Raw genomic sequence first — 16,726 nt, forward strand, 5'->3', positions numbered from 1 at the left:
GTAGCACAAAGTGATATCTACTGCATTTAACCGCAACCCATGTAGGACACAAATTTGATTTCCTCTAGGCAAAAGTCTCATTAAGTGACGGAGGTCCCTGGCTTCAAGGGTGGGGGTATGAAGAAAACGACAAGTTTTATGATGTTATTTCTGGGAAGTCTGGGCACGCTACTTCACAAAATATAAGGGACTGGGGGATTGCACTTCGGCGTGAAATAATTTATTTTTGTTAGAGCCTATTTCTCTCCAAAAATTTCTCCTATTTATTAAAAGCGAGAGAAGAGCCACCATTGGTACAGTCAGTCAGAACGTTAAGATAAACTGGATGATGTTTTTTGAGGGGGTGAACTTTTAAAAAGGTCCACTTCCCGCGGTTGTGCCGATTTCGAGCGACAAGAGAAGTATTTTCTCTTGTCCTGGATTAAAAAAAGTACCTTTTTGGTATTTTCTTTGAAAAATACCCCTTTTTAGTATTTACGTTGAAAAAATTGAAACGACAAGTTCGACCCCCCCCCTAAACTTAGAAAAATAAAATCCCCCCAAATTCCTTTGAATCGACGCCCTGTTTTACCCCTAAAATATCAGTCAATACTTATAGTTATTTAACTTTTTTTCAAGATCTCTCTGTATAGAGGATTATCCGGTAATAATACTCCCATTTCTTATAATGGGATTTTTCCCTTTTCGCCCTGTTTCTATTTATCTTATAGAATATTTCAACATTAGAGACGGTAATATTCGGGAGGGGGTGGGGGAATGACACCTTTCTCATCAAAAGAAATTTCCTCGTATCATTTCACTCTCTTGTAAAAAAAAAGTCTGAGCCAGCCGACCCCCCTCCCTTTCAGAGAAACTAACTAGCAATATCGACCTTGATTTTGTCTAAACGGTAACCGGTGGGGGGTTTTGGGGGGGGGAATGACACCTTTCTCATCAAAAGAAGTTTCCTCGTATCATTTCATTCTCTTGCAAAAAAAAGTCTGAGCCAGCCGACACCACCCCCCTCCCCTTTCCCAGAGAAACTCACGAGCAATCTTAACCTTGATTTTGTCTAAACGGTATCCCTTTAGCTGGTTCATATCCCACTTAACAGAGTCAATGTTGACATTCATTATGATAATAGTTTGCACTCGAATAAATCCAGATCCGCCTCGATGTTTAGAAAAGTAATAAAAAATTCTTGTTTTTTGTAATTGCGGGCAGAGCCATGTGGTTTAGGAGCTTCAATACTTTGAAACGAGATATGTTCATCTCGACGCCCGCCTTGCGGCATCTTAAGATCTTGCCTTCTTAACAGATCTTGAATTTTTGATTAGTTTAGCTGTGATAAAAGCTGCTCTGGTGTTTTTTGAATATTGAGGATAGTTTTCTTAAAAAGGATTTTATTTTCTAAATTTTAATGACATTTTATGCTTAACCCTTTTCAATGAGAGAGGTCAGTATTCAAGGAATATTAATTTACAATATAGTTGCGTTTTATGGTCATTTGTGAAGAATTGGCTGCGGTGATTGAAAGAGGCTATGGTGCCAGATATACGCCTAGCCCTTGGCTATTTACAAAACTTTGCTGATTTTGTTTCTTTTTGGCATTATTTTGAATTATGAATCAAATGTTGATTAGAAATAAGCCCAAAAAAATACTCAAAACTAACAGAACAGAAACGCTTTGTATACAGCCTAAGGTTATGTCTGGCCCCATTCCTAGAAAACAGTAAGGCACGAGGGAAACAGTGATATTTGGAAACAGTGTGGGACGAGGAAGCAAATAGCATTATCTTTTGTTTAGTAATTAGTTCTACTAGTAACTCATTACCAATTACTTATTATTAAATACTTTACTCTAGAGTAAAATCTTAGATGAGTTTATGTAAAATTCTGCGGTTTAAAATCTTGCTGAAATAATAGGAATCGGGATTTTTTTCCAAACCACAACCAATTAAAAGAAGAGTGAAGACCCAAATAAAGGTAAAAGTGTTGGAAAATTTTCCGATTAACTCACTAATGAGACATCTAAGAAATTGACATAACTTTAGAATCACAGTTTCACCCTGAATCCAAATATAACTTTCATTTCCGTGGGAAATGATCATTACAAATATCCCCCCCTCAAATGTGCAAAAATATACCCTGAGTTATATGCATATGCGCTGAATTCTCCGTAAGTCACTCTTTTCTTCAAAGGGTACTGTTTTATTAGCTGGAACCCACGCAATATATTATATAGGGAAGGTGCTTAAGAAACTAGTCAAAGGGGTTTCTTTCAATAGAGAATTGGATTGCAAACCGTGGTTTGTCATTGCGTTCACAATATTTAAGCTTTTTTTTGGAGATCTAGGTAGGGGAAAGGTATCTAAATTAGGTTAAGTCAGGTTAGGTTACGTATATGCTATATTTTACCCCCCCCCCTAATGTGCAAATACATAGCCGAACTTTGTTTCGAAACTATTGTATTTTCATCCTATTATGTATTATTTCATTAGCATTAACCAAACTTCACTTCTTGCATGGGTTCCAGTTAATCCATTGTATCCTTCAAACTAATTAAACAGTATGTCAAATAATGGAAAATGCGTTACACACATACACACACACATATATATATATATATATATATATATATATATATATATATATATATATATATATATATATATATATATATATATATATATATATATATATATATATATATGTATATATATATATATATATATGTAAAGTTTATCTCCGACGGAAACGTATGTTACTTTTGGATTCAGGATAAAATTCTGATTCAAAAGAAATATCTATTTCTAAGCTATCTCATTAGTAAGTTAATCGGAATGTTTGGCAAACTTATTTTTTTGTCAAAATTTAGATATTAAAATCTTAAATTTAAAGATTTCATCAATGCAATCTTCTAATTCTTAGAAATAATTAAAGGATGTGATAAGGGATACTAACTTTGAACCTTCATGAGATATATTTTAGACCATGGATTCATTCCAAGAAATTTAATTCACCTAACTCAGCTATTTTCAAAGATAGCAATAAGTCCCTCAACTAGAAATTTACCAAGAACGAAAATCGTGGCCCACAATCATTCAAGCGAATTGTTGTGGGCCATCAAACTTGAATTCTTTAAACTTTCATTGTATTTTGGGTGCAAAACACAAAACTTACTTCTTTTTAAACCAAGGCACATTGAATGTGAAAAATGGAACTGAAAAATTCGCATAGGCTAATTGACTTGTGAATTTCGTTAGATTTGCTGAGAACCAACATAAAAGCTTCGCTCCTTTTTATTTTTGGCCATCTTACCTGAGAAATTAAATTAAAAAACAAGCTTTTTTTAACTGAAAGTAAGCAACGACGTTAAAACTTAAAACGAACAGAAATTATTCCGTATATGAAGGGGGCTGTCCCCTCCTCAACGTCTCGCTCTTTACGCTAAAGTTTTTGATAGTTTAAAAAAAAATAGAGTTTTGAGAAATTCAAACTTTAGCGTAAAGAGCGAGGCGTTGAGGACGGGACAGCCCCTTTCATATACGGAATAATTTCTGTTCGTTTTAAGTTTTAACTCCGCTCCTTACTTTCAGTTAAAAAAACTTGTTTTTTTTTATTTAATTTTTGAACATTTTTGAATTACTGCAGGTTTTGATTTTGGCTCACCGTACATGAATAATGAAAACAAAATTTGAAGATTAATTTTACTTTTATTTAGTTAAATGGCTTTCTCGATAGTTGTTTAATTTTATTTACGAACGTTTTTATTAGTAATAAATATACGTAACTTACGAATTAACTTATGTAACGAACTTCCATCTTTAAAAATGACCCCTTAATCACAAATACCGTTAATTAGAATAAATAGCTCTTATGGTACTAAATAATCTTTGGCTTAAAGAGCGAGGTATTGACTAGGGGCTGAACCCAATCCTATACGTAATGTTTTCTGTCATTTTAAGTTTTGATGTTGCTCCTTACTTTCAGTTGAAAAACTTGTTTTTTTATATTTAATTTCTGATTTTTTTTTTAATAATGATGGGAAATCCGGCGCCCCCTTCATAGCAATGTCCCTTCCCCCACCCACCCCCACCCCCCACTACCAGGAAAAATTCTCCCTGAAAACGTCTGTATACTTCCCAATAACCAATACTTTATGTTAACATTGGGTGAAGTTCATAACTTTCAGCCCTCCCCCCGGGGGCTTTGAGGGATTAAGTCATCCTCAAAGACATAGTTATAATGTTTTTGACATTGTTGAATAAAGTGCTTATCTGAAAATTTTGATTCGGCGACTTTTGGAAAAAAATGAACGTAGAAGGGAGCCTAGCTTCCTTCCAATTTTTTAGTCCCTATAAAGGGGCACTAGAACTATAGATTTTCGTTAGAATGAACTCTTTTACGATATTCTAGGATGACAGGGTCAATACGAACACCCCTGGAAAAAAAATAAAAAAAAAATAAAAAAATAAAAATAAACACGCATCCGTGATCTTTCTTGTGGCAAAAAATGGAAAATTCCACATTTGTGCGTATAGGAGCTTGAAACCTCTACAGTAGGGTTCTCTGATACGCTGAATACGATGATGTGATTTTCATTAAGGTTCTATAACTTTTAGAGGATCCTTCCCCCTTTTTTTGAAAATCAGCTAAATTTTCTCGGACGCGTAACTTTTGACGAGTAAAATTAAACTTGATGAATGGGTAGTAATAAACCTGATGAAATTTATATATTTGAATTTAGTATTATGATTTGATTCTTTTGATGTATCTATTGGTATCAAAATTCCGTTTTTTAGAATTTCGGTTACCATTGAGCCGGGTCGCTCCTGGTAACGAACTGTAAGTATACAGTTCGTTACCACGAACTGTTTGATTACGGGTACTTGTCCGTTATTGGAAACCGAACCAAGAAGTGAAGTTAGGTTAATCCCAATGAAAAATAACAAAACATGATGATAAAATCATACTTTCGAAACAAAATTATGGAAACTTAATCCAACCTAACGTAATCTACCCCCACTCCCTCCCCTAATGGGCAAATATATAGCCCAAATTGTACAAGTCCAATGAATTGTGTCTTAGTCCAATGCTCATCATATGAAACCTTTTTTCTGAGATGTAACCTAAGCGTATTTTTTTAATGTGTTTCCAATAACCGACAAGTACCAAATTACGATCCGAACTAGGCTAGCTACGATAAGAGCGAAACGGTTACTTTAGTATCATCGGTATAACTTTGTTAATTATAATAATATGGGTGCCTTTCAAGTCCGTATCAAGGATTTGTTCAGGTGGGTACAATTTGTTCAGGTGGGGGGTACAAAAAATTGAAATGCATAAAAAAATTGTTTATATGCATTTTTGTTACGTTTTTATGAGTCGGACTAATATTTCCGAGGGGGGGGGGGGTTCAAAGCTCTAACCTTGGTTACGGCCTTGGTCACTTTCATCTAATTCAAACTTCACTGCTTTTCGGGTCTCTTTAGAATTTTCACAAACTTTAAAGTGCTCTCAACACAACGTTAGAAGAAGTTAGGTTAATAACATCAATATAGCAAAAATACGTATGATTATCAAGTGCAAATAGCTTAAGATGATTAAACTAAATATATAATGAAAAATTTATTAAAGGAGCTTAAATGATTTTTCTAAGTGATGTGTTCACTTTCTTCCTAGCTAAATTAAATGAATATGTATAAATTTGTCCATTCTTAGTTCTTAATATGCTTTTACTTTCCAGTAAGAAGCTCGAAGAATTCTAATAAGGGTAGATCCATGCATAGGGTATATATAGTATTCGTTAATAAACCGCTATTGATCCCATCCAAAAAGTTCCGGCAGGAATTTCAAAGGAATTAATAAGCAAAAAGTCACCTATATATCGGTGAAAACTTTGATTCAACGTAGTTTAGTACTAAGAAAATGCTTCTGTGCGCATTATATATATATATATATATATATATATATATATATATATATATATATATATATATATATATATATATATATATATATATAAATTCATTTACCTAAATAATTTGAACGAATACCCTCCTCCTTGAGGGAACCTCATTGAAACATGTCAAATTACTACCGTATGAATTACAAGGAGTATGAGGATTCTGAGATCATAATCTAGAAATATCCTCCATAAAAAAGACGAGGTAATTGTAAATTGTCACTCACAACCCAAAACAATTCTTTAAACAACTAAATTCTCGCCCTACATTACCAAACTAACTCCATTTATTGTTGGTATGAGAGGGCTGGAATATGACTTATTTGGATGGTTAAAATCCTACAGTTCACTGTTAACAGCTGAAATTAACAGAAACTTCTGCCAATAGTAACCGAAATCCTCAAAAAAGGAGGTTCGGTAATAATATGTAAAAAATAAGCTTTTTATATTGTTCTAACTATGTAAAACTGATTAAGTTTAATGTTACTAGCCAAAAGTTAAGAGCCTAGGAGATTTGCCTGATTTTTGAAGAAAAGGAGGAACAAACCCCCCAAAAAAGAACTGATCTTGATGATATTTCTGCCATTAAATTCAGCAAATCGGAAAATCCAGTTGCAGAGGTTTCAAGTCCCTTCCTAGAAAATTTTGAAATTTGTATATTGTTTTTTGTGAGAAGCTTGGTCGGATGTGTGTGGTCAGATATTTGTTTGTTTGTTTTTCTGTTTGCTTGTTTTATTTCTTTATCGGTGATTGTATCAAACCAATAACCTTAGAATATTGGGGAGGGCTTTTTATAATGGAAATTGAAATAGCTTGTGCGCTTTTTAAGTAGCAAAAGAGATTGTGTCATAGAAGAGTGGTGTTTCGCTAAACAGTGATTTTGACCAAAATAGTGCCAGGAAACTGTGGAGTCTAAACTCTAAGATTTCCAATCAATTTGAAATTTAGAAAAAAAACTATATATTGAGCTTCTCAGTTCAGATTCAGTAATGCCGCACGGTGGTGCACTCGTTCCAAGAACTGCACTCGGGCCATACTAGTTTATACGGTTCTAGGTGCCCCCCCCCGCCGGTGATTAACCCCCGGAAAATACCCCCCCCCAGAAAATGCCGTCCCCCGCAGAAAATATCCCCCGGGAAAATACCCGCAGAATCCAGAGATCTCCCTATTCTTCTGTAATTTTTTAGTGGCAATACCTAGAAGGAATTGTTTTCTTACTTCAAACTGTCCAAATACTTTACCTCCACCCCCCTCCCCCTTATGTGCAAATATGTAGCCCAAATTATATATTTCCCATCTATTCTGTCACTTTTGCTTGTCTTGTCTCATGCTAAGATGAAAGCAACTAACGAAGAAACTGGTTTGTTTTCGAGTTTTACACAGCGTAAACTGAGTGAGTGGCGCATAATACACAAGTATTAAAATTCCTTCCCCCTATAGAAATAAAAAAAAAGTAACACTCAAATAAAATTCTCAAATTTGGAAAGCCTTATTTTCCACGGGGGATGGGTATTTACCGGCGGGATGTATTTTCCGCGGGGAGGGGGGTACTTTCCACGGTGGGATATTTTCTAGGGGGTATTTTTCAGGGGATATTTTCCGTGGGGGGGGGGTATTCTCCGGGGAGGGGGGTAAACGCCGGCCACCGTTTATACGTATATACGATTTGTCTGAAGCTTGATTTAAGTAAGGTGGTTCATTTGACGCTTGATAAATTATGCACAGGGATTACATTTCAGCTGTTATAGAGGAGGGCCTTTAAATCTGTGTGTAGGTGGGGTAGCAGCCTGAACCCTCAAAAAGGGTTCATGTTTTATGCCCAAATTTTTTAACTCTCACATACCGTTCAGATTGATACAGAAGGAGGTAGCAATTCCCAGTACTGCCTATTCCCAAGAATATTTTAAGACTAAGTCTGTATTATGGGTGCTCCAGGCAGATACCACCTCTTTTATTGTAGTAATACATTTTGAAGTAACGAAAGCTTCCCTTAAATTTAAAAGAGCCTTAGGTTAAACAGTTCGTATAACAAATTGTAAATGAAGAGCGACCCTTGTCAATAAATACCGAAGCTCTGAAAAACTAAATTTGGATTGCAATATATGCAATAACAAAGTCTATTATGTATGCCAATTCCAAATTTGCCACTTTTGTTGGTTTTAAAGTTCCTTATTAAAAGCCATTCGCAAATTTAAAGTTGTACAATTTCATAAAAAAGAATTAAAAACTCCCTCAAAAAGGGTTACGCTTGTAGGTTTTTACCCCATGGGTGATTATATCAAACCGGTAGTGGTAAACTACTGAAACACGGTTCATTCAGATGAATGTTTAAAGACCTAGTGATCTTTTAAATAATTAAATAAAAAAAACAAGTTTTTTTAACTGAATGTAAGGAACGACGTTAAAACTTAAAACGATCATAAATTATTCCTTATATGAAGGGGGCTGTCCCCTCTTCAACGCCTCGTTCTTTACGCTAAAGTTTTTCATTGTTTAAAAAAATAGAGTTGTGAGAAAGTCAAACTTTAGCGTAAAGAGCGAGGCTTTGAGGAGGGGAGAGCCCCTTTCATATACGGAATAATTTCTGTTCGTTTTAAGTTTTAACGTCATTCCTTTCTTTCAGTTAAAAAAACTTGTTTTTTTAATTTAATTTTTGAACGTTTTTGAATTAATGCAGGTTTTGATTTTGGCTCACCGTACATGAATAATTAAAAAAAAAATTGAATATTAATTTTACTTTTATTTGGTTAAATGGCTTTCTCGAAACCTGTTTAATTTTCTTTACGAGCATTTTTATTAGTAATAAATACGCGTAACTTACGAATTAACTTACGTAACAAACCTCTATACTCTTATATTTTTAATATAAGCCCTCCCACGTTCCAATGAGCCCTCCCACGATATTCCAGGACCACTGGGTCGATACGATCACCCCTGGGAAAAAAACAAACAAACAAACAAATAAACACGCATCCGTGATCTTTCTTCTGGCAAAAAATGCAAAATTCCACATTTTTGTAGATAGGAGCTTGAAACCTCCGCAGCAAGGTTCTCTGATATGCTGAATATGATGGTGTGATTTTCATTAGGGTTCTATAACTTTTAGGGGGGTTTTTCCCCTTTTTTCGAAAATCAGCCAAATTTTCTCAGGCGCGTAACTTTTGATAAGTAGAACTAAACTTGATGAAACTTATATATTTGAAATCAGCATTAAAATCTGATTCTTTTGATGTATCTATTAGTATCAAAATTCCGTTTTCTACAGTTTCGGTTACCATTGAGCCGGGTCGCTCCTTACTTACAGTTCGTTACCACGAACTGTTTGAAAAGCAGAGGTTGAACCGCGGAAAAATGCTACTTTCTAGCATTTTGGCCTGTAAAACAGCAAGTTTGTCCTTTTTCCAGCAAATTAGCAAAATTAGAAGTTTTCATACAAACCATTTATCAAATAATCTAAAGTTGTACAGTTTCATAAACAGGAATTAAACTCCATCAAAGAGGGTGCAGCTTTTTCCTCCATCTGATTATATCAAACCAGCAGTCGTAAGTTACTGAAAGACGGTTCATTCGGATGAATATTTAAAGACCTAATGATCTTTTAAATAAAAAAAAGAAGTTGCATCGTAGAAAAATGCTGCTTTCTAGCATTTTTGCCCGTAAAACAGCAAGTTTGGCCTGTATAGGGACAAAATATTACTGCGCAAGATTTCTAAACAAATATGCAGTCTGTAAAAAATGAACCGCTAGTACAAATCGTTTATCGAATAAAACTAAACGGCTATGTAGTGTAGCATAGTTACACTATCTATCAAGGTTGCCAACTTTGTTCCATGAATGTGTCCCCTGAGCATCCAAAAATGTTTAATTTTTAGCTAGAATGCGTCCATCTTGAAATTTTAAAAGCTAGAGGTTATTTTTTTTTTCCAGTTGTATCATTGACCAAAAGACGCTTTGTAATCCTCTTTCAAAGCGGCCAGTTAGCATCAGATATAATGAATACCAAAAACCACTATATAAAATATTCTTGAAGTAGACTTAGAATAGACTTAAAGTGAAAGCACGAAACTCTTATGTAGATTTAAATCCCTGTTTTTGGAAAAATTCATTCGCTTATAGCATCTTTGGCAAAACCTGGATGGTAAAAAAAAAAAAAATGGAGAAAAAACGGCTTTGATGAAAAGTGATCTTTTCTTACCAGAATATTTATATATATATATATATATATATATATATATATATATATATATATATATATATATATATATATATATATATATATATATATATATATATATATATATATATATATATATATATATATATATATATATCCCTTTGGCAAATGTCTCGTTTTATGTCATAAATTTACAAAACGTGTCCCTTTTTCCCCTTTTATGTCCCAGATTTCTAAAATGTGTCACTTTTTTGCCCTTTTATGTTATTGTGTCCCGGCACATGTGAATGTGTCCTTTTGACATAAAAGGTGTCCATTTGGAAACCCTGCTATCTATTAGGGTGTGGACCAATGCATTTTCATACAAGGGGAGGGGTACCCAAGTTTCAAACAAGCTTTTTAAGCTCATATTTTCGAACTTTCTTTAAGAAGTGTATTAGATGAATTGGATACAGAAGAACGTAGGACAAAGCGTATAGTATGAGTGCTTAGGTCAGGGGCCGTCAGATATGGGGGGGGACGCCCCCCAGTATTTTCTGCCACTGGGTAAAAAAATTAGTCGGTAAAATCGTGGCGCCTCGGCCCACGATTTACTGATGCCACCAAGATTTTTTGTTCCGTTAAACAAAACCAGGAAAATACTGACACGTGATCTACAGAAATCTCGAACTTGGTCGGTAAACGCAGCAGTATTACCGACTCCTGCCGTGATTTGCCGGATGGTGCCACAATTTTCCATTTGGTTAAATAATTAGCATGAAGATACTGACATGACATATACCGAAATATCTGTCTCGGTTGGTAAATACAGTGGTTTTACCGACTCGTGCAGTCATTTTACGGTTGGTGCCAAAGTTTTCGATTCGGTTATGAAAATACGGATTTGATATTTAATGAAATCCCAATATAGGTTGGTAAAAATAGCGGTTTTACCGACTTGTATCGTGAATTTACGGATGGAGCCAACATTTTTCGTTCGGTTAAATAAAGAACATGGAAAGCATGATATGACGTGTACCAAAACTTCAATCTCGGTCGGTAAATCTAGCGGTTATACCAACTCGTGCAATGATTTTACGGCCGGTGCCACTATTCTCTATTCGGTTAAATAAAGAACATGAAAATAATGACATGACGTCTACCAAAATCTCAATCTTGGTCGGTTAATTCAACGGTTTTACCAACGCAAGTTCTGATTTTACGGATGGAGCCACGATTTTTCATTCGGTTAAATGAAGAACATGGAACATAGTAAAGCTGATCTTGTAGAATTTGTTCATAGATAGCTCTTTCAGCCAAAATATAACATAAGTCCAAAGTCTTGCTCAAATAATTTAATCAAAGATCAAGGATTCCAATTCCAAGTTCTTCGCTGTATCTTAGTGCTGAAACAAATTAAACAGAACAAATGACGATTTCTAACTTAAAAACCGTCCTGGACGTCCGCTTGCTCGTTATTCAGAGGCATTGCTAGTTCTGGAGCCAACCCGCTGGATAACTGGAAATTATTCTATGCTAAGGAGCTCTGCGGTGTCCTTAGAGCCCTAGTGACCGACTTGGATGTCACGACCGACTTGGATGTAGTGACCGACTTGGATGTCAGCGCTCTCCGAGGTTTATACGAGCATCCCTTCCATAATAGCTATATATGCCCCTAGAACACTACTCATAACGCCTTGCTCCGGGCCCTGGCGGGTTCCGTATTTTTCTTATCTGACCTTTGAACTATTTTTAATGAAATGGGTATTATAAAAATTTTATCGGATGGGTTTGGGGAAAAAAGGGTGTGTGGGAGGGCTAGTTGCCCTTGGATATCTTTTGACTCTTAAAAAGTGAACTAGAACTTTCAATTTCAAATCAAATAAGCCCTCTCTGAAGTTTATACAAGCATCCCTTTCATAAGAACCATATACGCCCCCAGGACAACACTTACAACGCCTATCCCCCGGGATGTGGGGGGGGGGCGTTTTGTTTTCTAATTTTTGAACAATGTTAAAAACACTTGCTATCTCAAAATTTGCGGACGGGTTTGGGCAAAAAGAGCGTGGGGGGGGGGCTAGTTTAACTGTCTTAACTCTTAAAAAGTGAACTAAAACTTTCAATTTCCAATCAAATGAGCCCTGTATGAAGTTTATAAGAGGATCCCTTTCATAAGAACCATACAGGCCCTTAAGGCATAACTTAGAACACCCTCCCCTGTGCCCTAGGGGGTTCTATTGACACAGGATTTTTTCTTATCCTACCTTTGAACTATTTTTAACAAAATGTCTATCTCAAAATTTTCATCAGATGGGTTTTGAAAAAGAAGGCAAGGGGGGGTTGTGACGACACCTGAGTTTTTGTTATCTGAATTTTGAGCAATTTTTAACTTAATGGCTATCAAAAAATTTTTTTGGATGTATATGGGGGGAAAAGGGGCATGGGGGGGGGGCTAGTTGCTCTCAAATCTCCTTTGATTCTAAAAAACTGAGCTAGAACTGTGGATTCCAAATCAAATGAGCCATCTCTGAATTTTTTACGAGCATCCCTTCAATAAGAACCATATAGTCCCCCAAAGCATAACTTACAACAGAAGCCATCGGGCCCTGGGGGGCTGTGTTGACCCCTGAGTTTTCGTTACATGTTCTTTGAATCATTTAAATAAAAAGCTATCTCAAAGTTCTTATCGGATGGGTTTGAGGAAAAAAGGGCGTGGAGGAGGGGGGGCTAGTTGCCCTCCAGTCTCTTTTGACTCTTAAAAAGTGAACTAGAACTTTCAATTTCTAATCAAATGAGCCCTCTCTGAATTTTGTCCAAGCATCCCTTCCATAAGATCCATATATTCCCCCAGGGCATAAATTACAACGCATGCCCCAGGGCCCTGGTGGGTTGTGTCTGTACCGGAATTTTTGTTATATGGTCTTTTAAATAATTTTAACAAAATGGCTATCTCAACTTTTTTATTGGATGCAGTTGGGAAAAAAGGGTTTGGGGGGGGGGGGAGCTGGTTACCGTCCAATATCTTTTGACGCTTAAAAAGTGAACTAGAACTTTCAATTTCCAATCAAATGAGCCCTCTCTGAAGTTTATACTTTCCATAAGAACCATATATGCCCCCCGGGCATAACTTATAATTCTTGCCCCTGAAGACTGTGGGCGGAGTGTCCTGCTTAAATATATAATTTTCAGAGCTTTCAACTACGTTGAACAAAATGGCTACACCAAATTCTGATTGAATTTGTTTGGGGAAATGGTGGGCGTGGAAGGGGTGTCAGTTGCCTTAGAATTACTTTCGATTATTAAAAATGGAACTAGCCACTTAAATTTCAAATCGAATGAGCCCTTTCTGAAGTTTCTACAACAACGTTGTCTATACAAAACCTTATATGCCCCCAGGGCATAACGTACAACCCTTGCCCTTAGGGTTGTGGGGGAGTTGTCATCCTCAAAGACCTAATTTCCAGAACTTAAAACTACGTTTAATAAAATAGCTATTTCAAAATTTTGATTGGATGTGTTTGTGGAAAAGGTGGGCGTGAGAGAGGGGTTAGTTGCCCTCCGTTCACTTTCGACTATTAAAAAGGGCACTAGCCCTTTGAATTTCCAATCGAATGAGGCTTTTTTTGAAGTTTTTATGACAACGCCTTCTATAAAACCTTATATACCCCCAGGGCATAACTTAAACCCTTGCCCTGAGGGTTGTGGGGGATCGTCCTCCTCAAAAACATATTTTTTATCTGGAAATCAACTACGCTGAACAAAATGGCTATCTCAAAATTTTGTTTGGATGTGTGTGGGGGAATGAAGTGCGTGGGGGGGAGGCTAGTGCCCTCCATTCACTTTCGACTATTAAAAAGGGCACTGGCCCTTTGAACTTTAAATCGAATTAGTCTGTTTCTAAGTTTCTAAGACGACTCATTATATAAAAACCTTATATGCACCCTGAGCAAAACTTAAACCCTTGAACTGAGGGTTTTGGGGGAGTGTCCGCCTCAAAAACATATTTTCTATCTGGAAATCAACTACGCTGAACAAAATGGTTATCTAAAATTTTGATTGGATGTGTTTGGGAGAATGACGGGCGTGGAGGGGGGAGGGAGGGATAGTTGCCCTCCAAACATTTTTGACTATTAAAAAAGACACTAGAACTCTCGATTTCCAATTAAATGAGCCCTCTTTGAGGTTTCTACGACGACCCCTTCCATATGAAGTGCCCCTGGGAAAAAAGATAAATAAATAATAAAACATTTGGAGCCGTATGGCCTGTACTATAGGCAACGCTACAGCATTGCCTCTGACCAAAAAAATGGAGGGCAACTAGGCCACCTCCCACGCTCATTTTTTCCCAAAGTCACTCGATAAAAATTTTGAGATAGCCATTTTGTTCAGCATGGTCGAAAAGTACAATAACTATGTCTTTGAAGATGACTTAATTACCCACCGTCCCCGGGGAAGGTATGCAAGCTATGAACTTTGTCCAATGTTTACATATAGTATTGGTTACTGGGAAGTATACAACAGTTTTCAGGAGGATTTTTTATTGTATTTGGGGGAGGGGGAGGGGGATGGGCCGGGGGTTATGTGGGAGGATCTTTCTGTGGGGGCAGTTTTTATGGGGGAAGGGCTATTGCTATGAAGAGGGCGCCGGATTTCCCAACATTATCTAAAAATACGATCAGAAAACAAATTAAAAAAAATAATTTTTTCAACTCAAAATAAGGAGCAACATCAAAACTTAAAATGAACAGAAATTATTACGTATATGATTGGGTTCGCTCCCTAGTCATTGCCTAGCTCTTTACGCTATTAGCATTTAATAGCATAAAGAGCGAGGCAATGACTAGGGAGCGAACCCAATCATATACGTAATAATTTCTGTTCGTTTTAAGTTTTGATGTTGCTCCTTATTTTGAGTTGAAAAAATTATTTTTTTAATTTGTTTTCTGATCGTATTTTTAGATAATGTTGGGAAATCCGGCGCCCTCTTCATAGCAATAGCCCTTCCCCCATAAAAACTGCCTCCACGGAAAGATCCTCCCACGTAACCCCGGCCCATCCCCCTCCCCCCCCAAATACAATAAAAAATCCCCCTGAAAACTGTTGTATACTTCCCAGTAACCAATACTATATGTAAACATTGGACAAAGTTCATAACTTGCATACCTTCCCCGGGGACAGTGGGTAATTAAGTCATCTTCAAAGACATAGTTATTGTACTTTTCGACCATGCTGAACAAAATGGCTATCTCAAAATATTTATCGAGTGACTTTGGGAAAAAATGAGCGTGGGAGGTGGCCTAGTTGCCCTCCATTTTTTTGGTCTGAGGCAATGCTGTAGTGTTGCCTATAGTAAAGGCCATACGGCTCCAAATGTTTTATTATTTATTTATCTTTTTTCCCAGGGGCACTTCATATGGAAGGGGTCGTCGTAGAAACCTCAAAGGGGGCTCATTCGATTGGAAATCGAGAGTTCTAGTGCCCTTTTTAATAGTCGAAAGTGATTGGAGGGCAACTAGCCCCTCCCCCCCACGCCTATCATTCCCCCAAACATCCAATCAAAATTTTGAGATAGCCATTTTGTTCAGCATAGTTGATTTCCCGATAAAATATATCTTTTTGAGGAGGACACTCCCCCACAATCCTCAGGGCAAGGGTTTTAAGTTATGCCCTGGGGGCATATAAGGTTTTTATAGAAGGCGTTGTCGTAGAAACTTCGAAAAATACTCATTCGATTGGAAATTCAAAGGGATAGTGCCCTTTTTAATAGTCGAAAGTGATTGGAGGGCAATAGCCTCCCCCCCCCCACGCACTTCGTTCCCCCAAACACATCCAAACAAAATTTTAGATAGCAATTTTGTTCAGCGTAGTTGATTTCCAGATAGAAAATATGTTTTTGAGGAGGACAGCCCCCCCCCCACAACCCTCAGGGCAAGGGTTTAAGTTATGCCCTGGGGGCATATATGGTTCTTATGGAAGGAATGGTCGTATAAACTTCAGAGAGGGCTCATTTGATTGGAAATTGAAAGTTCTAGTTCACTTTTTAAGCGTCAAAAGATATTTGAGGGTAACCAGCTCCCACCCCCCAAACCTTTTATTCCCAAATGCATCCAATAAAAATTTTAAGATAACTATTTTCTTAAAAATAGTTCAAAGATCATATAACAAAAAATTCCGGTGTTGACACAACCCACCAGGGCCCAGAGGTAGGTGTTGTAAGTCATACTCTGGGGACATACATGGATATTAAGAAAGGTCGACTCATATAATCCTCAGAGGGTAATCATTTTATTGGAAATTGAAAGTTTTAGTTAACTTTTTAAATGTTAAAAGAGACTGGAGGGCAACTAGCCCCCCCCCCTCCTCCACGCCCTTTTTTCCTCAAACCCATCCGATAAGAACTTTGAGATAGCTTTTTTTTTAAATGATTCAAAGAACATGTAACGAAAACTCAGGGGTCAACACAGCCCCCCAGGGCCCGATGGCTGCTGTTGTAAGTTATGCTTTGGGGGAATATATTGTTCTTATTGAAGGGATGCTCGTAAAAAATTCAGAGATGGCTCATTTGATGCAATATTGAAATTTATAGTTAAGTTTTTTAGAGTCAAAAGAGGTTGGGGGGCAAATAG

The 16,726-nt window shown here is 36.7% G+C and overlaps 1 protein-coding gene across 1 annotated transcript in view; it reads left to right on the plus strand.

Annotated features, from left to right (window-relative positions):
- Positions 1-1,340: 1,340 nt before the first annotated feature.
- The window catches only part of Sarm (sterile alpha and armadillo motif), a 287,951-nt gene continuing 272,565 nt past the window's right edge, over positions 1,341-16,726 (plus strand). Inside the window, exon 1 of the mRNA XM_089086326.1 lies at positions 1,341-1,435. The gene's annotated coding sequence lies outside the window, so the exon portion shown is untranslated. The remainder of the gene's footprint in view (positions 1,436-16,726) is intronic.

This window comes from Artemia sp. Qi Xiang Cuo, chromosome 3 (assembly GCF_049724085.1).
Source record: "Artemia sp. Qi Xiang Cuo chromosome 3, ASM4972408v1, whole genome shotgun sequence".
Classification (NCBI taxonomy): Eukaryota; Metazoa; Arthropoda; class Branchiopoda; order Anostraca; family Artemiidae; genus Artemia; species Artemia sp. Qi Xiang Cuo.